The sequence below is a fragment of the Conger conger genome, chromosome 18 (assembly GCF_963514075.1).
Source record: "Conger conger chromosome 18, fConCon1.1, whole genome shotgun sequence".
Classification (NCBI taxonomy): domain Eukaryota; kingdom Metazoa; phylum Chordata; class Actinopteri; order Anguilliformes; family Congridae; genus Conger; species Conger conger.
In genome coordinates this window covers 213,857-240,553 of record NC_083777.1, presented here as the reverse complement: position 1 = coordinate 240,553, position 26,697 = coordinate 213,857, and positions in this window count along the sequence as shown.

The following is a 26,697-nucleotide window of genomic DNA, read 5'->3' as shown; positions in this document are numbered from 1 at the left end:
CTTTGGCACTCTAAGTTTCTTAGGAGTTGAATATGAGCATATCTTGAAGAGAGAATACACTAGCTGCTTCCAAATGAAATATGTATGATGGTGAGTGGTTCCATATCATATATTCAAAAGGTAGCCATCTGCTCCTTTAGGAGCTTTAGATATAGGCTTTATAAAACCTTTAACTTTTCCCGTGTTCAGAAACAAAGTTTTTCAAACTGTGCGTTTCTTGAAAGTAAACACTCAAATTTCATCCAAAAGGAAAAGGTTTCTTGGTGGGCCGATACTCTATCAGGGGTATGCCCATTTGCCAGAAACCGCATTCAGAGCTTGTGAAATACATACATGACGATTTCGAGCTTGTGGCACTCTAAGTTTCTTAGGAGTTGAAAATGAGCATATCTTCAAGAGAGAATACACTAGCTGCTTCCAAATAAAATATGTATGATGGTGAGTGGTTCCATATCATATATTCAAAAGGTAGCAATCTGCTCCTTTAGGAGCTTTAGATATAGGCTTTATAAAACCTTTAACTTTTCCCGTGTTCAGAAACAAAGTTTTTCAAACTGTGCGTTTCTTGAAAGTCAACACTCAAATTTCATCCAAAAGGAAAAGGTTTCATGGTGGGCCGATACTCTATCAGGGGTATGCCCATTTGCCAGAAACCGCATTCAGAGCTTGTGAAATACATACATGACGATTTCGAGCTTGTGGCACTCTAAGTTTCTTAGGAGTTGAAAATGAGCATATCTTCAAGAGAGAATACACTAGCTGCTTCCAAATAAAATATGTATGATGGTGAGTGGTTCGATATCACATATTCAAAAGGTAGCCATCTGCTCTTTTAGGAGCTTTAGATATAGGCTTTATAAAACCTTTAACTTTTCCCGTGTTGAGAAACAACGTTTTTCAAACTGTGCGTTTCTTGAAAGTCAACACTCAAATTTCATCCAAAAGGAAAAAGTTTCATGGTGGGCCGATACTCTATCAGGAGTATGCCCATTTGCGAGAAACAGCATTCAGAGCTATTGAAATACATATATGACGATTTCAAGCTTTGGCACTCTAAGTTTCTTAGGAGTTGAATATGAGCATATCTTGAAGAGAGAATACACTAGCTGCTTCCAAATGAAATATGTATGATGGTGAGTGGTTCCATATCATATATTCAAAAGGTAGCCATCTGCTCCTTTAGGAGCTTTAGATATAGGCTTTATAAAACCTTTAACTTTTCCCGTGATCAGAAACAAAGTTTTTCAAACTGTGCGTTTCTTGAAAGTCAACACTCAAATTTCATCCAAAAGGAAAAGGTTTCATGGTGGGCCGATACTCTATCAGGGGTATGCCCATTTGCCAGAAACCGCATTCAGAGCTTGTGAAATACATATATGACGATTTCAAGCTTTGGCACTCTAAGTTTCTTAGGAGTTGAATATGAGCATATCTTGAAGAGAGAATACACTAGCTGCTTCCAAATGAAATATGTATGATGGTGAGTGGTTCCATATCATATATTCAAAAGGTAGCCATCGGCTCCTTTAGGAGCTTTAGATATAGGCTTTATAAAACCTTTTACTTTTCCCGTGTTCAGAAACAAAGTTTTTCAAAATGTGCGATTCTTGAATGTCAACTCTCAAATTTCATCCAAAAGGAAAAGGTTTGATGGTGGGCCGATACTCTATCAGGATTATGCCCATTTGCCAGAAACCGCATTCAGAGCTTGTGAAATAGATATAAGACGATTTCAAGCTTTTGCACTCTAAGTTTCTTAGGAGTTGAATATGAGCATATCTTGAAGAGAGAATACACTAGCTGCTTCCAAATGAAATATGTATGATGGTGAGTGGTTCCATATCATATATTCAAAAGGTAGCCATCTGCTCCTTTAGGAGCTTTAGATATAGGCTTTATAAAACCTTTAACTTTTCCCGTGTTCAGAAACAAAGTTTTTCAAACTGTGCGTTTCTTGAAAGTAAACACTCAAATTTCATCCAAAAGGAAAAGGTTTCATGGTGGGCCGATACTCTATCAGGGGTATGCCCATTTGCCAGAAACCGCATTCAGAGCTTGTGAAATACATACATGACGATTTCGAGCTTGTGGCACTCTAAGTTTCTTAGGAGTTGAAAATGAGCATATCTTCAAGAGAGAATACACTAGCTGCTTCCAAATAAAATATGTATGATGGTGAGTGGTTCCATATCATATATTCAAAAGGTAGCCATCTGCACCTTTAGCAGCTTTAGATATAGGCTTTATAAAACCTTTAACTTTTCCCGTGTTCAGAAACAAAGTTTTTCAAACTGTGCGTTTCATGAAAGTCAACACTCAAATTTCATCCAAAAGGAAAAGGTTTCATGGTGGGCCGATACTCTATCAGGGGTATGCCCATTTGCCAGAAACCGCATTCAGAGCTTGTGAAATACATACATGACGATTTCGAGCTTGTGGCACTCTAAGTTTCTTAGGAGTTGAAAATGAGCATATCTTCAAGAGAGAATACACTAGCTGCTTCCAAATAAAATATGTATGATGGTGAGTGGTTCCATATCACATATTCAAAAGGTAGCCATCTGCTCCTTTAGGAGCTTTAGATATAGGCTTTATAAAACCTTTAACTTTTCCCGTGTTCAGAAACAAAGTTTTTCAAACTGTGCGTTTCTTGAAAGTCAACACTCAAATTTCATCCAAAAGGAAAAGGTTTGATGGTGGGCCGATACTCTATCAGGGGTATGCCCATTTGCCAGAAACCGCATTCAGAGCTTGTGAAATAGATATAAGACGATTTCAAGCTTTGGAACTCTAAGTTTCTTAGGAGTTGAATATGAGCATATCTTGAAGAGAGAATACACTAGCTGCTTCCAAATGAAATATGTATGATGGTGAGTGGTTCCATATCATATATTCAAAAGGTAGCCATCTGCTCCTTTAGGAGCTTTAGATATAGGCTTTATAAAACCTTTAACTTTTCCCGTGATCAGAAACAAAGTTTTTCAAACTGTGCGTTTCTTGAAAGTCAACACTCAAATTTCATCCAAAAGGAAAAGGTTTCATGGTGGGCCGATACTCTATCAGGGGTATGCCCATTTGCCAGAAACCGCATTCAGAGCTTGTGAAATACATATATGACGATTTCAAGCTTTGGCACTCTAAGTTTCTTAGGAGTTGAATATGAGCATATCTTGAAGAGAGAATACACTAGCTGCTTCCAAATGAAATATGTATGATGGTGAGTGGTTCCATATCATATATTCAAAAGGTAGCCATCGGCTCCTTTAGGAGCTTTAGATATAGGCTTTATAAAACCTTTTACTTTTCCCGTGTTCAGAAACAAAGTTTTTCAAAATGTGCGATTCTTGAATGTCAACTCTCAAATTTCATCCAAAAGGAAAAGGTTTGATGGTGGGCCGATACTCTATCAGGATTATGCCCATTTGCCAGAAACCGCATTCAGAGCTTGTGAAATAGATATAAGACGATTTCAAGCTTTTGCACTCTAAGTTTCTTAGGAGTTGAATATGAGCATATCTTGAAGAGAGAATACACTAGCTGCTTCCAAATGAAATATGTATGATGGTGAGTGGTTCCATATCATATATTCAAAAGGTAGCCATCTGCTCCTTTAGGAGCTTTAGATATAGGCTTTATAAAACCTTTAACTTTTCCCGTGTTCAGAAACAAAGTTTTTCAAACTGTGCGTTTCTTGAAAGTAAACACTCAAATTTCATCCAAAAGGAAAAGGTTTCATGGTGGGCCGATACTCTATCAGGGGTATGCCCATTTGCCAGAAACCGCATTCAGAGCTTGTGAAATACATACATGACGATTTCGAGCTTGTGGCACTCTAAGTTTCTTAGGAGTTGAAAATGAGCATATCTTCAAGAGAGAATACACTAGCTGCTTCCAAATAAAATATGTATGATGGTGAGTGGTTCCATATCATATATTCAAAAGGTAGCCATCTGCACCTTTAGCAGCTTTAGATATAGGCTTTATAAAACCTTTAACTTTTCCCGTGTTCAGAAACAAAGTTTTTCAAACTGTGCGTTTCATGAAAGTCAACACTCAAATTTCATCCAAAAGGAAAAGGTTTCATGGTGGGCCGATACTCTATCAGGGGTATGCCCATTTGCCAGAAACCGCATTCAGAGCTTGTGAAATACATACATGACGATTTCGAGCTTGTGGCACTCTAAGTTTCTTAGGAGTTGAAAATGAGCATATCTTCAAGAGAGAATACACTAGCTGCTTCCAAATAAAATATGTATGATGGTGAGTGGTTCCATATCACATATTCAAAAGGTAGCCATCTGCTCCTTTAGGAGCTTTAGATATAGGCTTTATAAAACCTTTAACTTTTCCCGTGTTCAGAAACAAAGTTTTTCAAACTGTGCGTTTCTTGAAAGTCAACACTCAAATTTCATCCAAAAGGAAAAGGTTTGATGGTGGGCCGATACTCTATCAGGGGTATGCCCATTTGCCAGAAACCGCATTCAGAGCTTGTGAAATAGATATAAGACGATTTCAAGCTTTGGAACTCTAAGTTTCTTAGGAGTTGAATATGAGCATATCTTGAAGAGAGAATACACTAGCTGCTTCCAAATGAAATATGTATGATGGTGAGTGGTTCCATATCATATATTCAAAAGGTAGCCATCTGCTCCTTTAGGAGCTTTAGATATAGGCTTTATAAAACCTTTAACTTTTCCCGTGTTGAGAAACAACGTTTTTCAAACTGTGCGTTTCTTGAAAGTCAACACTCAAATTTCATCCAAAAGGAAAAAGTTTCATGGTGGGCCGATACTCTATCAGGAGTATGCCCATTTGCGAGAAACCGCATTCAGAGCTATTGAAATACATATATGACGATTTCAAGCTTTGGCACTCTAAGTTTCTTAGGAGTTGAATATGAGCATATCTTGAAGAGAGAATACACTAGCTGCTTCCAAATGAAATATGTATGATGGTGAGTGGTTCCATATCATATATTCAAAAGGTAGCCATCTGCTCCTTTAGGAGCTTTAGATATAGGCTTTATAAAACCTTTAACTTTTCCCGTGATCAGAAACAAAGTTTTTCAAACTGTGCGTTTCTTGAAAGTCAACACTCAAATTTCATCCAAAAGGAAAAGGTTTGATGGTGGGCCGATACTCTATCAGGGGTATGCCCATTTGCCAGAAACCGCATTCAGAGCTTGTGAAATAGATATAAGACGATTTCAAGCTTTGGCACTCTAAGTTTCTTAGGAGTTGAATATGAGCATATCTTGAAGAGAGAATACACTAGCTGCTTCCAAATGAAATATGTATGATGGTGAGTGGTTCCATATCATATATTCAAAAGGTAGCCATCTGCTCCTTTAGGAGCTTTAGATATAGGCTTTATAAAACCTTTACCTTTTCACGCATTCAGAAACAAAGTTTTTCAAACTGTGCATTTTATGAAACTCAACACTCAAATTTCATCCCAAAGGAAAAGGTTTGATGGTGGGCCGATACTCTATCAGGGGTATGCCCATTTGCCAGAAACCGCATTCAGAGCTAGTGAAATAGATATAAGACGATTTCAAGCTTTTGCACTCTAAGTTTCTTAGGAGTTGAATATGAGCATATCTTGAAGAGAGAATACACTAGCTGCCTCCAAATGAAATATGTATGATGGTGAGTGGTTCCATATCATATATTCAAAAGGTAGCCATCTGCTCCTTTAGGAGCTTTAGATATAGGCTTTATAAAACCTTTAACTTTTCCCGTGTTCAGAAACAAAGTTTTTCAAACTGTGCGTTTCTTGAAAGTCAACACTCAAATTTCATCCAAAAGGAAAAGGTTTCATGGTGGGCCGATACTCTATCAGGAGTATGTCCATTTGCCAGAAACCGCATTCAGAGCTAGTGAAATACATATAAGGCGATTTCAAGCTTTGGCACTCTAAGTTTCTTAGGAGTTGAATATGAGCATATCTTGAAGAGAGAATACACTAGCTGCCTCCAAATGAAATATGTATGATGGTGAGTGGTTCCATATCATATATTCAAAAGGTAGCCATCTGCTCCTTTAGGAGCTTTAGATATAGGCTTTATAAAACCTTTAACTTTTCCCGTGTTCAGAAACAAAGTTTTTCAAACTGTGCGTTTCTTGAAAGTCAACACTCAAATTTCATCCAAAAGGAAAAGGTTTCATGGTGGGCCGATACTCTATCAGGAGTATGTCCATTTGCCAGAAACCGCATTCAGAGCTAGTGAAATACATATAAGGCGATTTCAAGCTTTGGCACTCTAAGTTTCTTAGGAGTTGAATATGAGCATATCTTGAAGAGAGAATACACTAGCTGCTTCCAAATGAAATATGTATGATGGTGAGTGGTTCCATATCATATATTCAAAAGGTAGCCATCTGCTCCTTTAGGAGCTTTAGATATAGGCTTTATAAAACCTTTAACTTTTCCCGTGTTGAGAAACAACGTTTTTCAAACTGTGCGTTTCTTGAAAGTCAACACTCAAATTTCATCCAAAAGGAAAAAGTTTCATGGTGGGCCGATACTCTATCAGGAGTATGCCCATTTGCGAGAAACAGCATTCAGAGCTATTGAAATACATATATGACGATTTCAAGCTTTGGCACTCTAAGTTTCTTAGGAGTTGAATATGAGCATATCTTGAAGAGAGAATACACTAGCTGCTTCCAAATGAAATATGTATGATGGTGAGTGGTTCCATATCATATATTCAAAAGGTAGCCATCTGCTCCTTTAGGAGCTTTAGATATAGGCTTTATAAAACCTTTAACTTTTCCCGTGTTCAGAAACAAAGTTTTTCAAACTGTGCGTTTCTTGAAAGTAAACACTCAAATTTCATCCAAAAGGAAAAGGTTTCATGGTGGGCCGATACTCTATCAGGGGTATGCCCATTTGCCAGAAACCGCATTCAGAGCTTGTGAAATACATACATGACGATTTCGAGCTTGTGGCACTCTAAGTTTCTTAGGAGTTGAAAATGAGCATATCTTCAAGAGAGAATACACTAGCTGCTTCCAAATAAAATATGTATGATGGTGAGTGGTTCCATATCATATATTCAAAAGGTAGCCATCTGCACCTTTAGCAGCTTTAGATATAGGCTTTATAAAACCTTTAACTTTTCCCGTGTTCAGAAACAAAGTTTTTCAAACTGTGCGTTTCATGAAAGTCAACACTCAAATTTCATCCAAAAGGAAAAGGTTTCATGGTGGGCCGATACTCTATCAGGGGTATGCCCATTTGCCAGAAACCGCATTCAGAGCTTGTGAAATACATACATGACGATTTCGAGCTTGTGGCACTCTAAGTTTCTTAGGAGTTGAAAATGAGCATATCTTCAAGAGAGAATACACTAGCTGCTTCCAAATAAAATATGTATGATGGTGAGTGGTTCCATATCACATATTCAAAAGGTAGCCATCTGCTCCTTTAGGAGCTTTAGATATAGGCTTTATAAAACCTTTAACTTTTCCCGTGTTCAGAAACAAAGTTTTTCAAACTGTGCGTTTCTTGAAAGTCAACACTCAAATTTCATCCAAAAGGAAAAGGTTTGATGGTGGGCCGATACTCTATCAGGGGTATGCCCATTTGCCAGAAACCGCATTCAGAGCTTGTGAAATAGATATAAGACGATTTCAAGCTTTGGAACTCTAAGTTTCTTAGGAGTTGAATATGAGCATATCTTGAAGAGAGAATACACTAGCTGCTTCCAAATGAAATATGTATGATGGTGAGTGGTTCCATATCATATATTCAAAAGGTAGCCATCTGCTCCTTTAGGAGCTTTAGATATAGGCTTTATAAAACCTTTAACTTTTCCCGTGATCAGAAACAAAGTTTTTCAAACTGTGCGTTTCTTGAAAGTCAACACTCAAATTTCATCCAAAAGGAAAAGGTTTCATGGTGGGCCGATACTCTATCAGGGGTATGCCCATTTGCCAGAAACCGCATTCAGAGCTTGTGAAATACATATATGACGATTTCAAGCTTTGGCACTCTAAGTTTCTTAGGAGTTGAATATGAGCATATCTTGAAGAGAGAATACACTAGCTGCTTCCAAATGAAATATGTATGATGGTGAGTGGTTCCATATCATATATTCAAAAGGTAGCCATCGGCTCCTTTAGGAGCTTTAGATATAGGCTTTATAAAACCTTTTACTTTTCCCGTGTTCAGAAACAAAGTTTTTCAAAATGTGCGATTCTTGAATGTCAACTCTCAAATTTCATCCAAAAGGAAAAGGTTTGATGGTGGGCCGATACTCTATCAGGATTATGCCCATTTGCCAGAAACCGCATTCAGAGCTTGTGAAATAGATATAAGACGATTTCAAGCTTTTGCACTCTAAGTTTCTTAGGAGTTGAATATGAGCATATCTTGAAGAGAGAATACACTAGCTGCTTCCAAATGAAATATGTATGATGGTGAGTGGTTCCATATCATATATTCAAAAGGTAGCCATCTGCTCCTTTAGGAGCTTTAGATATAGGCTTTATAAAACCTTTAACTTTTCCCGTGTTCAGAAACAAAGTTTTTCAAACTGTGCGTTTCTTGAAAGTAAACACTCAAATTTCATCCAAAAGGAAAAGGTTTCATGGTGGGCCGATACTCTATCAGGGGTATGCCCATTTGCCAGAAACCGCATTCAGAGCTTGTGAAATACATACATGACGATTTCGAGCTTGTGGCACTCTAAGTTTCTTAGGAGTTGAAAATGAGCATATCTTCAAGAGAGAATACACTAGCTGCTTCCAAATAAAATATGTATGATGGTGAGTGGTTCCATATCATATATTCAAAAGGTAGCCATCTGCACCTTTAGCAGCTTTAGATATAGGCTTTATAAAACCTTTAACTTTTCCCGTGTTCAGAAACAAAGTTTTTCAAACTGTGCGTTTCATGAAAGTCAACACTCAAATTTCATCCAAAAGGAAAAGGTTTCATGGTGGGCCGATACTCTATCAGGGGTATGCCCATTTGCCAGAAACCGCATTCAGAGCTTGTGAAATACATACATGACGATTTCGAGCTTGTGGCACTCTAAGTTTCTTAGGAGTTGAAAATGAGCATATCTTCAAGAGAGAATACACTAGCTGCTTCCAAATAAAATATGTATGATGGTGAGTGGTTCCATATCACATATTCAAAAGGTAGCCATCTGCTCCTTTAGGAGCTTTAGATATAGGCTTTATAAAACCTTTAACTTTTCCCGTGTTCAGAAACAAAGTTTTTCAAACTGTGCGTTTCTTGAAAGTCAACACTCAAATTTCATCCAAAAGGAAAAGGTTTGATGGTGGGCCGATACTCTATCAGGGGTATGCCCATTTGCCAGAAACCGCATTCAGAGCTTGTGAAATAGATATAAGACGATTTCAAGCTTTGGAACTCTAAGTTTCTTAGGAGTTGAATATGAGCATATCTTGAAGAGAGAATACACTAGCTGCTTCCAAATGAAATATGTATGATGGTGAGTGGTTCCATATCATATATTCAAAAGGTAGCCATCTGCTCCTTTAGGAGCTTTAGATATAGGCTTTATAAAACCTTTAACTTTTCCCGTGTTGAGAAACAACGTTTTTCAAACTGTGCGTTTCTTGAAAGTCAACACTCAAATTTCATCCAAAAGGAAAAAGTTTCATGGTGGGCCGATACTCTATCAGGAGTATGCCCATTTGCGAGAAACCGCATTCAGAGCTATTGAAATACATATATGACGATTTCAAGCTTTGGCACTCTAAGTTTCTTAGGAGTTGAATATGAGCATATCTTGAAGAGAGAATACACTAGCTGCTTCCAAATGAAATATGTATGATGGTGAGTGGTTCCATATCATATATTCAAAAGGTAGCCATCTGCTCCTTTAGGAGCTTTAGATATAGGCTTTATAAAACCTTTAACTTTTCCCGTGATCAGAAACAAAGTTTTTCAAACTGTGCGTTTCTTGAAAGTCAACACTCAAATTTCATCCAAAAGGAAAAGGTTTGATGGTGGGCCGATACTCTATCAGGGGTATGCCCATTTGCCAGAAACCGCATTCAGAGCTTGTGAAATAGATATAAGACGATTTCAAGCTTTGGCACTCTAAGTTTCTTAGGAGTTGAATATGAGCATATCTTGAAGAGAGAATAAACTAGCTGCTTCCAAATGAAATATGTATGATGGTGAGTGGTTCCATATCATATATTCAAAAGGTAGCCATCTGCTCCTTTAGGAGCTTTAGATATAGGCTTTATAAAACCTTTACCTTTTCACGCATTCAGAAACAAAGTTTTTCAAACTGTGCATTTTATGAAACTCAACACTCAAATTTCATCCCAAAGGAAAAGGTTTGATGGTGGGCCGATACTCTATCAGGGGTATGCCCATTTGCCAGAAACCGCATTCAGAGCTAGTGAAATAGATATAAGACGATTTCAAGCTTTTGCACTCTAAGTTTCTTAGGAGTTGAATATGAGCATATCTTGAAGAGAGAATACACTAGCTGCCTCCAAATGAAATATGTATGATGGTGAGTGGTTCCATATCATATATTCAAAAGGTAGCCATCTGCTCCTTTAGGAGCTTTAGATATAGGCTTTATAAAACCTTTAACTTTTCCCGTGTTCAGAAACAAAGTTTTTCAAACTGTGCGTTTCTTGAAAGTCAACACTCAAATTTCATCCAAAAGGAAAAGGTTTCATGGTGGGCCGATACTCTATCAGGAGTATGTCCATTTGCCAGAAACCGCATTCAGAGCTAGTGAAATACATATAAGGCGATTTCAAGCTTTGGCACTCTAAGTTTCTTAGGAGTTGAATATGAGCATATCTTGAAGAGAGAATACACTAGCTGCCTCCAAATGAAATATGTATGATGGTGAGTGGTTCCATATCATATATTCAAAAGGTAGCCATCTGCTCCTTTAGGAGCTTTAGATATAGGCTTTATAAAACCTTTAACTTTTCCCGTGTTCAGAAACAAAGTTTTTCAAACTGTGCGTTTCTTGAAAGTCAACACTCAAATTTCATCCAAAAGGAAAAGGTTTCATGGTGGGCCGATACTCTATCAGGAGTATGTCCATTTGCCAGAAACCGCATTCAGAGCTAGTGAAATACATATAAGGCGATTTCAAGCTTTGGCACTCTAAGTTTCTTAGGAGTTGAATATGAGCATATCTTGAAGAGAGAATACACTAGCTGCTTCCAAATGAAATATGTATGATGGTGAGTGGTTCCATATCATATATTCAAAAGGTAGCCATCTGCTCCTTTAGGAGCTTTAGATATAGGCTTTATAAAACCTTTAACTTTTCCCGTGTTGAGAAACAACGTTTTTCAAACTGTGCGTTTCTTGAAAGTCAACACTCAAATTTCATCCAAAAGGAAAAAGTTTCATGGTGGGCCGATACTCTATCAGGAGTATGCCCATTTGCGAGAAACAGCATTCAGAGCTATTGAAATACATATATGACGATTTCAAGCTTTGGCACTCTAAGTTTCTTAGGAGTTGAATATGAGCATATCTTGAAGAGAGAATACACTAGCTGCTTCCAAATGAAATATGTATGATGGTGAGTGGTTCCATATCATATATTCAAAAGGTAGCCATCTGCTCCTTTAGGAGCTTTTGATATAGGCTTTATAAAACCTTTAACTTTTCCCGTGATCAGAAACAAAGTTTTTCAAACTGTGCGTTTCTTGAAAGTCAACACTCAAATTTCATCCAAAAGGAAAAGGTTTGATGGTGGGCCGATACTCTATCAGGGGTATGCCCATTTGCCAGAAACCGCATTCAGAGCTTGTGAAATACATATATGACGATTTCAAGCTTTGGCACTCTAAGTTTCTTAGGAGTTGAATATGAGCATATCTTGAAGAGAGAATACACTAGCTGCTTCCAAATGAAATATGTATGATGGTGAGTGGTTCCATATCATATATTCAAAAGGTAGCCATCTGCTCCTTTAGGAGCTTTAGATATAGGCTTTATAAAACCTTTAACTTTTCCCGTGTTCAGAAACAAAGTTTTTCAAAATGTGCGATTCTTGAAAGTCAACACTCAAATTTCATCCAAAAGGAAAAGGTTTGATGGTGGGCCGATACTCTATCAGGGGTATGCCCATTTGCCAGAAACCGCATTCAGAGCTTGTGAAATACATATATGACGATTTCAAGCTTTGGCACTCTAAGTTTCTTAGGAGTTGAATATGAGCATATCTTGAAGAGAGAATACACTAGCTGCTTCCAAATGAAATATGTATGATGGTGAGTGGTTCCATATCATATATTCAAAAGGTAGCCATCTGCTCCTTTAGGAGCTTTAGATATAGGCTTTATAAAACCTTTAACTTTTCCCGTGTTCAGAAACAAAGTTTTTCAAAATGTGCGATTCTTGAATGTCAACTCTCAAATTTCATCCAAAAGGAAAAGGTTTGATGGTGGGCCGATACTCTATCAGGATTATGCCCATTTGCCAGAAACCGCATTCAGAGCTTGTGAAATAGATATAAGACGATTTCAAGCTTTTGCACTCTAAGTTTCTTAGGAGTTGAATATGAGCATATCTTGAAGAGAGAATACACTAGCTGCTTCCAAATGAAATATGTATGATGGTGAGTGGTTCCATATCATATATTCAAAAGGTAGCCATCTGCTCCTTTAGGAGCTTTAGATATAGGCTTTATAAAACCTTTAACTTTTCCCGTGTTCAGAAACAAAGTTTTTCAAACTGTGCGTTTCTTGAAAGTAAACACTCAAATTTCATCCAAAAGGAAAAGGTTTCATGGTGGGCCGATACTCTATCAGGGGTATGCCCATTTGCCAGAAACCGCATTCAGAGCTTGTGAAATACATACATGACGATTTCGAGCTTGTGGCACTCTAAGTTTCTTAGGAGTTGAAAATGAGCATATCTTCAAGAGAGAATACACTAGCTGCTTCCAAATAAAATATGTATGATGGTGAGTGGTTCCATATCATATATTCAAAAGGTAGCCATCTGCACCTTTAGCAGCTTTAGATATAGACTTTATAAAACCTTTAACTTTTCCCGTGTTCAGAAACAAAGTTTTTCAAACAGTGCGTTTCATGAAAGTCAACACTCAAATTTCATCCAAAAGGAAAAGGTTTCATGGTGGGCCGATACTCTATCAGGGGTATGCCCATTTGCCAGAAACCGCATTCAGAGCTTGTGAAATACATACATGACGATTTCGAGCTTGTGGCACTCTAAGTTTCTTAGGAGTTGAAAATGAGCATATCTTCAAGAGAGAATACACTAGCTGCTTCCAAATAAAATATGTATGATGGTGAGTGGTTCCATATCACATATTCAAAAGGTAGCCATCTGCTCCTTTAGGAGCTTTAGATATAGGCTTTATAAAACCTTTAACTTTTCCCGTGTTCAGAAACAAAGTTTTTCAAACTGTGCGTTTCTTGAAAGTCAACACTCAAATTTCATCCAAAAGGAAAAGGTTTGATGGTGGGCCGATACTCTATCGGGGGAATGCCCATTTGCCAGAAACCGCATTCAGAGCTTGTGAAATAGATATAAGACGATTTCAAGCTTTGGAACTCTAAGTTTCTTAGGAGTTGAATATGAGCATATCTTGAAGAGAGAATACACTAGCTGCTTCCAAATGAAATATGTGTGATGGTGAGTGGTTCCATATCATATATTCAAAAGGTAGCCATCTGCTCCTTTAGGAGCTTTAGATATAGGCTTTATAAAACCTTTAACTTTTCCCGTGTTGAGAAACAACGTTTTTCAAACTGTGCGTTTCTTGAAAGTCAACACTCAAATTTCATCCAAAAGGAAAAAGTTTCATGGTGGGCCGATACTCTATCAGGAGTATGCCCATTTGCGAGAAACCGCATTCAGAGCTATTGAAATACATATATGACGATTTCAAGCTTTGGCACTCTAAGTTTCTTAGGAGTTGAATATGAGCATATCTTGAAGAGAGAATACACTAGCTGCTTCCAAATGAAATATGTATGATGGTGAGTGGTTCCATATCATATATTCAAAAGGTAGCCATCTGCTCCTTTAGGAGCTTTAGATATAGGCTTTATAAAACCTTTAACTTTTCCCGTGATCAGAAACAAAGTTTTTCAAACTGTGCGTTTCTTGAAAGTCAACACTCAAATTTCATCCAAAAGGAAAAGGTTTGATGGTGGGCCGATACTCTATCAGGGGTATGCCCATTTGCCAGAAACCGCATTCAGAGCTTGTGAAATAGATATAAGACGATTTCAAGCTTTGGCACTCTAAGTTTCTTAGGAGTTGAATATGAGCATATCTTGAAGAGAGAATACACTAGCTGCTTCCAAATGAAATATGTATGATGGTGAGTGGTTCCATATCATATATTCAAAAGGTAGCCATCTGCTCCTTTAGGAGCTTTAGATATAGGCTTTATAAAACCTTTACCTTTTCACGCATTCAGAAACAAAGTTTTTCAAACTGTGCATTTTATGAAACTCAACACTCAAATTTCATCCCAAAGGAAAAGGTTTGATGGTGGGCCGATACTCTATCAGGGGTATGCCCATTTGCCAGAAACCGCATTCAGAGCTTGTGAAATAGATATAAGACGATTTCAAGCTTTTGCACTCTAAGTTTCTTAGGAGTTGAATATGAGCATATCTTGAAGAGAGAATACACTAGCTGCTTCCAAATGAAATATGTATGATGGTGAGTGGTTCCATATCATATATTCAAAAGGTAGCCATCTGCTCCTTTAGGAGCTTTAGATATAGGCTTTATAAAACCTTTAACTTTTCCCGTGTTCAGAAACAAAGTTTTTCAAAATGTGCGATTCTTGAATGTCAACTCTCAAATTTCATCCAAAAGGAAAAGGTTTGATGGTGGGCCGATACTCTATCAGGAGTATGCCCATTTGCCAGAAACCGCATTCAGAGCTTGTGAAATAGATATAAGACGATTTCAAGCTTTGGCACTCTAAGTTTCTTAGGAGTTGAATATGAGCATATCTTGAAGAGAGAATACACTAGCTCCTTCCAAATGAAATATGTATGATGGTGAGTGGTTCCATATCATATATTCAAAAGGTAGCCATCTGCTCCTTTAGGAGCTTTAGATATAGGCTTTATAAAACCTTTACCTTTTCACGCATTCAGAAACAAAGTTTTTCAAACTGTGCATTTTATGAAACTCAACACTCAAATTTCATCCCAAAGGAAAAGGTTTGATGGTGGGCCGATACTCTATCAGGAGTATGCCCATTTGCCAGAAACCGCATTCAGAGCTTGTGAAATAGATATAAGACGATTTCAAGCTTTTGCACTCTAAGTTTCTTAGGAGTTGAATATGAGCATATCTTGAAGAGAGAATACACTAGCTGCTTCCAAATGAAATATGTATGATGGTGAGTGGTTCCATATCATATATTCAAAAGGTAGCCATCTGCTCCTTTAGGAGCTTTAGATATAGGCTTTATAAAACCTTTAACTTTTCCCGTGTTCAGAAACAAAGTTTTTCAAACTGTGCGTTTCTTGAAAGTAAACACTCAAATTTCATCCAAAAGGAAAAGGTTTCATGGTGGGCCGATACTCTATCAGGGGTATGCCCATTTGCCAGAAACCGCATTCAGAGCTTGTGAAATACATACATGACGATTTCGAGCTTGTGGCACTCTAAGTTTCTTAGGAGTTGAAAATGAGCATATCTTCAAGAGAGAATACACTAGCTGCTTCCAAATAAAATATGTATGATGGTGAGTGGTTCCATATCATATATTCAAAAGGTAGCCATCTGCACCTTTAGCAGCTTTAGATATAGACTTTATAAAACCTTTAACTTTTCCCGTGTTCAGAAACAAAGTTTTTCAAAATGTGCGATTCTTGAATGTCAACTCTCAAATTTCATCCAAAAGGAAAAGGTTTGATGGTGGGCCGATACTCTATCAGGAGTATGCCCATTTGCCAGAAACCGCATTCAGAGCTTGTGAAATAGATATAAGACGATTTCAAGCTTTGGCACTCTAAGTTTCTTAGGAGTTGAATATGAGCATATCTTGAAGAGAGAATACACTAGCTCCTTCCAAATGAAATATGTATGATGGTGAGTGGTTCCATATCATATATTCAAAAGGTAGCCATCTGCTCCTTTAGGAGCTTTAGATATAGGCTTTATAAAACCTTTACCTTTTCACGCATTCAGAAACAAAGTTTTTCAAACTGTGCATTTTATGAAACTCAACACTCAAATTTCATCCCAAAGGAAAAGGTTTGATGGTGGGCCGATACTCTATCAGGAGTATGCCCATTTGCCAGAAACCGCATTCAGAGCTTGTGAAATAGATATAAGACGATTTCAAGCTTTTGCACTCTAAGTTTCTTAGGAGTTGAATATGAGCATATCTTGAAGAGAGAATACACTAGCTGCTTCCAAATGAAATATGTATGATGGTGAGTGGTTCCATATCATATATTCAAAAGGTAGCCATCTGCTCCTTTAGGAGCTTTAGATATAGGCTTTATAAAACCTTTAACTTTTCCCGTGTTCAGAAACAAAGTTTTTCAAAATGTGCGATTCTTGAATGTCAACTCTCAAATTTCATCCAAAAGGAAAAGGTTTGATGGTGGGCCGATACTCTATCAGGATTATGCCCATTTGCCAGAAACCGCATTCAGAGCTTGTGAAATAGATATAAGACGATTTCAAGCTTTTGCACTCTAAGTTTCTTAGGAGTTGAATATGAGCATATCTTGAAGAGAGAATACACTAGCTGCTTCCAAATGAAATATGTATGATGGTGAGTGGTTCCATATCATATATTCAAAAGGTAGCCATCTGCTCCTTTAGGAGCTTTAGATATAGGCTTTATAAAACCTTTAACTTTTCCCGTGTTCAGAAACAAAGTTTTTCAAACTGTGCGTTTCTTGAAAGTAAACACTCAAATTTCATCCAAAAGGAAAAGGTTTCATGGTGGGCCGATACTCTATCAGGGGTATGCCCATTTGCCAGAAACCGCATTCAGAGCTTGTGAAATACATACATGACGATTTCGAGCTTGTGGCACTCTAAGTTTCTTAGGAGTTGAAAATGAGCATATCTTCAAGAGAGAATACACTAGCTGCTTCCAAATAAAATATGTATGATGGTGAGTGGTTCCATATCATATATTCAAAAGGTAGCCATCTGCACCTTTAGCAGCTTTAGATATAGACTTTATAAAACCTTTAACTTTTCCCGTGTTCAGAAACAAAGTTTTTCAAACAGTGCGTTTCATGAAAGTCAACACTCAAATTTCATCCAAAAGGAAAAGGTTTCATGGTGGGCCGATACTCTATCAGGGGTATGCCCATTTGCCAGAAACCGCATTCAGAGCTTGTGAAATACATACATGACGATTTCGAGCTTGTGGCACTCTAAGTTTCTTAGGAGTTGAAAATGAGCATATCTTCAAGAGAGAATACACTAGCTGCTTCCAAATAAAATATGTATGATGGTGAGTGGTTCCATATCACATATTCAAAAGGTAGCCATCTGCTCCTTTAGGAGCTTTAGATATAGGCTTTATAAAACCTTTAACTTTTCCCGTGTTCAGAAACAAAGTTTTTCAAACTGTGCGTTTCTTGAAAGTCAACACTCAAATTTCATCCAAAAGGAAAAGGTTTGATGGTGGGCCGATACTCTATCAGGGGTATGCCCATTTGCCAGAAACCGCATTCAGAGCTTGTGAAATAGATATAAGACGATTTCAAGCTTTGGAACTCTAAGTTTCTTAGGAGTTGAATATGAGCATATCTTGAAGAGAGAATACACTAGCTGCTTCCAAATGAAATATGTGTGATGGTGAGTGGTTCCATATCATATATTCAAAAGGTAGCCATCTGCTCCTTTAGGAGCTTTAGATATAGGCTTTATAAAACCTTTAACTTTTCCCGTGTTGAGAAACAACGTTTTTCAAACTGTGCGTTTCTTGAAAGTCAACACTCAAATTTCATCCAAAAGGAAAAAGTTTCATGGTGGGCCGATACTCTATCAGGAGTATGCCCATTTGCGAGAAACCGCATTCAGAGCTATTGAAATACATATATGACGATTTCAAGCTTTGGCACTCTAAGTTTCTTAGGAGTTGAATATGAGCATATCTTGAAGAGAGAATACACTAGCTGCTTCCAAATGAAATATGTATGATGGTGAGTGGTTCCATATCATATATTCAAAAGGTAGCCATCTGCTCCTTTAGGAGCTTTAGATATAGGCTTTATAAAACCTTTAACTTTTCCCGTGATCAGAAACAAAGTTTTTCAAACTGTGCGTTTCTTGAAAGTCAACACTCAAATTTCATCCAAAAGGAAAAGGTTTGATGGTGGGCCGATACTCTATCAGGGGTATGCCCATTTGCCAGAAACCGCATTCAGAGCTTGTGAAATAGATATAAGACGATTTCAAGCTTTGGCACTCTAAGTTTCTTAGGAGTTGAATATGAGCATATCTTGAAGAGAGAATACACTAGCTGCTTCCAAATGAAATATGTATGATGGTGAGTGGTTCCATATCATATATTCAAAAGGTAGCCATCTGCTCCTTTAGGAGCTTTAGATATAGGCTTTATAAAACCTTTACCTTTTCACGCATTCAGAAACAAAGTTTTTCAAACTGTGCATTTTATGAAACTCAACACTCAAATTTCATCCCAAAGGAAAAGGTTTGATGGTGGGCCGATACTCTATCAGGGGTATGCCCATTTGCCAGAAACCGCATTCAGAGCTTGTGAAATAGATATAAGACGATTTCAAGCTTTTGCACTCTAAGTTTCTTAGGAGTTGAATATGAGCATATCTTGAAGAGAGAATACACTAGCTGCTTCCAAATGAAATATGTATGATGGTGAGTGGTTCCATATCATATATTCAAAAGGTAGCCATCTGCTCCTTTAGGAGCTTTAGATATAGGCTTTATAAAACCTTTAACTTTTCCCGTGTTCAGAAACAAAGTTTTTCAAAATGTGCGATTCTTGAATGTCAACTCTCAAATTTCATCCAAAAGGAAAAGGTTTGATGGTGGGCCGATACTCTATCAGGAGTATGCCCATTTGCCAGAAACCGCATTCAGAGCTTGTGAAATAGATATAAGACGATTTCAAGCTTTGGCACTCTAAGTTTCTTAGGAGTTGAATATGAGCATATCTTGAAGAGAGAATACACTAGCTCCTTCCAAATGAAATATGTATGATGGTGAGTGGTTCCATATCATATATTCAAAAGGTAGCCATCTGCTCCTTTAGGAGCTTTAGATATAGGCTTTATAAAACCTTTACCTTTTCACGCATTCAGAAACAAAGTTTTTCAAACTGTGCATTTTATGAAACTCAACACTCAAATTTCATCCCAAAGGAAAAGGTTTGATGGTGGGCCGATACTCTATCAGGGGTATGCCCATTTGCCAGAAACCGCATTCAGAGCTTGTGAAATAGATATAAGACGATTTCAAGCTTTTGCACTCTACGTTTCTTAGGAGTTGAATATGAGCATATCTTGAAGAGAGAATACACTAGCTGCTTCCAAATGAAATATGTATGATGGTGAGTGGTTCCATATCATATATTCAAAAGGTAGCCATCTGCTCCTTTAGGAGCTTTAGATATAGGCTTTATAAAACCTTTAACTTTTCCCGTGTTCAGAAACAAAGTTTTTCAAAATGTGCGATTCTTGAATGTCAACTCTCAAATTTCATCCAAAAGGAAAAGGTTTGATGGTGGGCCGATACTCTATCAGGAGTATGCCCATTTGCCAGAAACCGCATTCAGAGCTTGTGAAATAGATATAAGACGATTTCAAGCTTTTGCACTCTAAGTTTCTTAGGAGTTGAATATGAGCATATCTTGAAGAGAGAATACACTAGCTGCTTCCAAATGAAATATGTATGATGGTGAGTGGTTCCATATCATATATTCAAAAGGTAGCCATCTGCTCCTTAAGGAGCTTTAGATATAGGCTTTATAAAACCTTTAACTTTTCCCGTGTTCAGAAACAAAGTTTTTCAAACTGTGCGTTTCTTGAAAGTCAACACTCAAATTTCATCCAAAAGGAAAAGGTTTCATGGTGGGCCGATACTCTATCAGGAGTATGTCCATTTGCCAGAAACCGCATTCAGAGCTAGTGAAATAAATATAAGGCGATTTCAAGCTTTGGCACTCTAAGTTTCTTAGGAGTTGAATATGAGCATATCTTGAAGAGAGAATACACTAGCTGCTTCCAAATGAAATATGTATGATGGTGAGTGGTTCCATATCATATATTCAAAAGGTAGCCATCTGCTCCTTTAGGAGCTTTAGATATAGGCTTTATAAAACCTTTAACTTTTCCCGTGTTCAGAAACAAAGTTTTTCAAACTGTGCGTTTCTTGAAAGTCAACACTCAAATTTCATCCAAAAGGAAAAGGTTTCATTGTGGGCCGATACTCTATCAGGAGTATGCCCATTTGCCAGAAACCGCATTCAGAGCTTGTGAAATACATATATGACGATTTCAAGCTTTGGCACTCTAAGTTTCTTAGGAGTTGAATATGAGCATATCTTGAAGAGAGAATACACTAGCTGCTTCCAAATGAAATATGTATGATGGTGAGTGGTTCCATATCATATATTCACAAGGTAGCCATCTGCTCCTTTAGGAGCTTTAGATATAGGCTTTATAAAACCTTTACCTTTTCACGCATTCAGAAACAAAGTTTTTCAAACTGTGCATTTTATGAAACTCAACACTCAAATTTCATCCCAAAGGAAAAGGTTTGATGGTGGGCCGATACTCTATCAGGGGTATGCCCATTTGCCAGAAACCGCATTCAGAGCTTGTGAAATAGATATAAGACGATTTCAAGCTTTTGCACTCTAAGTTTCTTAGGAGTTGAATATGAGCATATCTTGAAGAGAGAATACACTAGCTGCTTCCAAATGAAATATGTATGATGGTGAGTGGTTCCATATCATATATTCAAAAGTTAGCCATCTGCTCCTTTAGGAGCTTTAGATATAGGCTTTATAAAACCTTTAACTTTTCCCGTGTTCAGAAACAAAGTTTTTCAAACTGTGCATTTCTTGAAAGTCAACACTCAAATTTCATCCAAAAGGAAAAGGTTTCATGGTGGGCCGATACTCTATCAGGAGTATGTCCATTTGCCAGAAACCGCATTCAGAGCTAGTGAAATACATATTAGGCGATTTCAAGCTTTGGCACTCTGTTTCTTAGGAGTTGAATATGAGCATATCTTGAAGAGAGAATACACTAGCTGCTTCCAAATGAAATATGTATGATGGTGAGTGGTTCCATATCATATATTCAAAAGGTAGCCATCTGCTCCTTTAGGAGCTTTAGATATAGGCTTTATAAAACCTTTAACTTTTCCCGTGTTCAGAAACAAAGTTTTTCAAACTGTGCGTTTCTTGAAAGTCAACACTCAAATTTCATCCAAAAGGAAAAGGTTTCATGGTGGGCCGATACTCTATCAGGAGTATGCCCATTTGCCAGAAACCGCATTCAGAGCTTGTGAAATACATATATGACGATTTCAAGCTTTGGCACTCTAAGTTTCTTAGGAGTTGAATATGAGCATATCTTGAAGAGAGAATACACTAGCTGCTTCCAAATGAAATATGTATGATGGTGAGTGGTTCCATATCATATATTCACAAGGTAGCCATCTGCTCCTTTAGGAGCTTTAGATATAGGCTTTATAAAACCTTTAACTTTTCCCGTGTTCAGAAACAAAGTTTTTCAAAATGTGCGATTCTTGAAAGTCAACTCTCAAATTTCATCCAAAAGGAAAAGGTTTGATGGTGGGCCGATACTCTATCAGGAGTATGCCCATTTGCCAGAAACCGCATTCAGAGCTTGTGAAATAGATATAAGACGATTTCAAGCTTTTGCACTCTAAGTTTCTTAGGAGTTGAATATGAGCATATCTTGAAGAGAGAATACACTAGCTGCTTCCAAATGAAATATGTATGATGGTGAGTGGTTCCATATCATATATTCAAAAGGTAGCCATCTGCTCCTTTAGGAGCTTTAGATATAGGCTTTATAAAACCTTTAACTTTTCCCGTGTTGAGAAACAAAGTTTTTCAAACTGTGCGTTTCTTGAAAGTCAACACTCAAATTTCATCCAAAAGGAAAAGGTTTCATGGTGGGCCGATACTCTATCAGGAGTATGCCCATTTGCCAGAAACCGCATTCAGAGCTTGTGAAATACATATATGACGATTTCAAGCTTTGGCACTCTAAGTTTCTTAGGAGTTGAATATGAGCATATCTTGAAGAGAGAATACACTAGCTGCTTCCAAATGAAATATGTATGATGGTGAGTGGTTCCATATCATATATTCACAAGGTAGCCATCTGCTCCTTTAGGAGCTTTAGATATAGGCTTTATAAAACCTTTACCTTTTCACGCATTCAGAAACAAAGTTTTTCAAACTGTGCATTTTATGAAACTCAACACTCAAATTTCATCCCAAAGGAAAAGGTTTGATGGTGGGCCGATACTCTATCAGGGGTATGCCCATTTGCCAGAAACCGCATTCAGAGCTTGTGAAATAGATATAAGACGATTTCAAGCTTTTGCACTCTAAGTTTCTTAGGAGTTGAATATGAGCATATCTTGAAGAGAGAATACACTAGCTGCTTCCAAATGAAATATGTATGATGGTGAGTGGTTCCATATCATATATTCAAAAGTTAGCCATCTGCTCCTTTAGGAGCTTTAGATATAGGCTTTATAAAACCTTTAACTTTTCCCGTGTTCAGAAACAAAGTTTTTCAAACTGTGCATTTCTTGAAAGTCAACACTCAAATTTCATCCAAAAGGAAAAGGTTTCATGGTGGGCCGATACTCTATCAGGAGTATGTCCATTTGCCAGAAACCGCATTCAGAGCTAGTGAAATACATATTAGGCGATTTCAAGCTTTGGCACTCTGTTTCTTAGGAGTTGAATATGAGCATATCTTGAAGAGAGAATACACTAGCTGCTTCCAAATGAAATATGTATGATGGTGAGTGGTTCCATATCATATATTCAAAAGGTAGCCATCTGCTCCTTTAGGAGCTTTAGATATAGGCTTTATAAAACCTTTAACTTTTCCCGTGTTCAGAAACAAAGTTTTTCAAACTGTGCGTTTCTTGAAAGTCAACACTCAAATTTCATCCAAAAGGAAAAGGTTTCATGGTGGGCCGATACTCTATCAGGAGTATGCCCATTTGCCAGAAACCGCATTCAGAGCTTGTGAAATACATATATGACGATTTCAAGCTTTGGCACTCTAAGTTTCTTAGGAGTTGAATATGAGCATATCTTGAAGAGAGAATACACTAGCTGCTTCCAAATGAAATATGTATGATGGTGAGTGGTTCCATATCATATATTCACAAGGTAGCCATCTGCTCCTTTAGGAGCTTTAGATATAGGCTTTATAAAACCTTTAACTTTTCCCGTGTTCAGAAACAAAGTTTTTCAAAATGTGCGATTCTTGAAAGTCAACTCTCAAATTTCATCCAAAAGGAAAAGGTTTGATGGTGGGCCGATACTCTATCAGGAGTATGCCCATTTGCCAGAAACCGCATTCAGAGCTTGTGAAATAGATATAAGACGATTTCAAGCTTTTGCACTCTAAGTTTCTTAGGAGTTGAATATGAGCATATCTTGAAGAGAGAATACACTAGCTGCTTCCAAATGAAATATGTATGATGGTGAGTGGTTCCATATCATATATTCAAAAGGTAGCCATCTGCTCCTTTAGGAGCTTTAGATATAGGCTTTATAAAACCTTTAACTTTTCCCGTGTTGAGAAACAACGTTTTTCAAACTGTGCGTTTCTTGAAAGTCAACACTCAAATTTCATCCAAAAGGAAAAGGTTTCATGGTGGGCCGATACTCTATCAGGAGTATGCCCATTTGCGAGAAACAGCATTCAGAGCTATTGAAATACATATATGACGATTTCAAGCTTTGGCACTCTAAGTTTCTTAGGAGTTGAATATGAGCATATCTTGAAGAGAGAATACACTAGCTGCTTCCAAATGAAATATGTATGATGGTGAGTGGTTCCATATCATATATTCAAAAGGTAGCCATCTTCTCCTTTAGGAGCTTTAGATATAGGCTTTATAAAACCTTTAACTTTTCCCGTGATCAGAAACAACGTTTTTCAAACTGTGCGTTTCTTGAAAGTCAACACTCAAATTTCATCCAAAAGGAAAAGGTTTGATGGTGGGCCGATACTCTATCAGGGGTATGCCCATTTGCCAGAAACCGCATTCAGAGCTTGTGAAATAGATATAAGACGATTTCAAGCTTTGGCACTCTAAGTTTCTTAGGAGTTGAATATGAGCATATCTTGAAGAGAGAATACACTAGCTGCTTCCAAATGAAATATGTATGATGGTGAGTGGTTCCATATCATATATTCAAAAGGTAGCCATCTGCTCCTTTAGGAGCTTTAGATATAGGCTTTATAAAACCTTTAACTTTTCCCGTGTTCAGAAACAAAGTTTTTCAAAATGTGCGATTCCTGAAAGTCAACTCTCAAATTTCATCCAAAAGGAAAAGGTTTGATGGTGGGCCGATACTCTATCAGGAGTATGCCCATTTGCCAGAAACCGCATTCAGAGCTTGTGAAATAGATATAAGACGATTTCAAGCTTTTGCACTCTAAGTTTCTTAGGAGTTGAATATGAGCATATCTTGAAGAGAGAATACACTAGCTGCTTCCAAATGAAATATGTATGATGGTGAGTGGTTCCATATCATATATTCAAAAGGTAGCCATCTGCTCCTTTAGGAGCTTTAGATATAGGCTTTATAAAACCTTTAACTTTTCCCGTGTTCAGAAACAAAGTTTTTCAAACTGTGCGTTTCTTGAAAGTAAACACTCAAATTTCATCCAAAAGGAAAAGGTTTCATGGTGGGCCGATACTCTATCAGGGGTATGCCCATTTGCCAGAAACCGCATTCAGAGCTTGTGAAATACATACATGACGATTTCGAGCTTGTGGCACTCTAAGTTTCTTAGGAGTTGAAAATGAGCATATCTTCAAGAGAGAATACACTAGCTGCTTCCAAATAAAATATGTATGATGGTGAGTGGTTCCATATCATATATTCAAAAGGTAGCCATCTGCACCTTTAGCAGCTTTAGATATAGGCTTTATAAAACCTTTAACTTTTCCCGTGTTCAGAAACAAAGTTTTTCAAACTGTGCGTTTCTTGAAAGTCAACACTCAAATTTCATCCAAAAGGAAAAGGTTTCATGGTGGGCCGATACTCTATCAGGGGTATGCCCATTTGCCAGAAACCGCATTCAGAGCTTGTGAAATACATACATGACGATTTCGAGCTTGTGGCACTCTAAGTTTCTTAGGAGTTGAAAATGAGCATATCTTCAAGAGAGAATACACTAGCTGCTTCCAAATAAAATATGTATGATGGTGAGTGGTTCCATATCACATATTCAAAAGGTAGCCATCTGCTCCTTTAGGAGCTTTAGATATAGGCTTTATAAAACCTTTAACTTTTCCCGTGTTCAGAAACAAAGTTTTTCAAACTGTGCGTTTCTTGAAAGTCAACACTCAAATTTCATCCAAAAGGAAAAGGTTTCATGGTGGGCCGATACTCTATCAGGGGTATGCCCATTTGCCAGAAACCGCATTCAGAGCTTGTGAAATACATACATGACGATTTCGAGCTTGTGGCACTCTAAGTTTCTTAGGAGTTGAAAATGAGCATATCTTCAAGAGAGAATACACTAGCTGCTTCCAAATAAAATATGTATGATGGTGAGTGGTTCCATATCACATATTCAAAAGGTAGCCATCTGCTCCTTTAGGAGCTTTAGATATAGGCTTTATAAAACCTTTAACTTTTCCCGTGTTCAGAAACAAAGTTTTTCAAACTGTGCGTTTCTTGAAAGTCAACACTCAAATTTCATCCAAAAGGAAAAGGTTTGATGGTGGGCCGATACTCTATCAGGGGTATGCCCATTTGCCAGAAACCGCATTCAGAGCTTGTGAAGTAGATATAAGACGATTTCAAGCTTTGGCACTCTAAGTTTCTTAGGAGTTGAATATGAGCATATCTTGAAGAGAGAATACACTAGCTGCTTCCAAATGAAATATGTATGATGGTGAGTGGTTCCATATCATATATTCAAAAGGTAGCCATCTGCTCCTTTAGGAGCTTTAGATATAGGCTTTATAAAACCTTTAACTTTTCCCGTGTTCAGAAACAAAGTTTTTCAAACTGTGCGTTTCTTGAAAGTCAACACTCAAATTTCATCCAAAAGGAAAAGGTTTCATGGTGGGCCGATACTCTATCAGGAGTATGTCCATTTGCCAGAAACCGCATTCAGAGCTAGTGAAATACATATAAGGCGATTTCAAGCTTTGGCACTCTAAGTTTCTTAGTAGTTGAATATGAGCATATCTTGAAGAGAGAATACACTAGCTGCTTCCAAATGAAATATGTATGATGGTGAGTGGTTCCATATCATATATTCAAAAGGTAGCCATCTGCTCCTTTAGGAGCTTTAGATATAGGCTTTATAAAACCTTTAACTTTTCCCGTGTTCAGAAACAAAGTTTTTCAAACTGTGCGTTTCTTGAAAGTCAACACTCAAATTTCATCCAAAAGGAAAAGGTTTCATGGTGGGCCGATACTCTATCAGGAGTATGCCCATTTGCCAGAAACCGCAT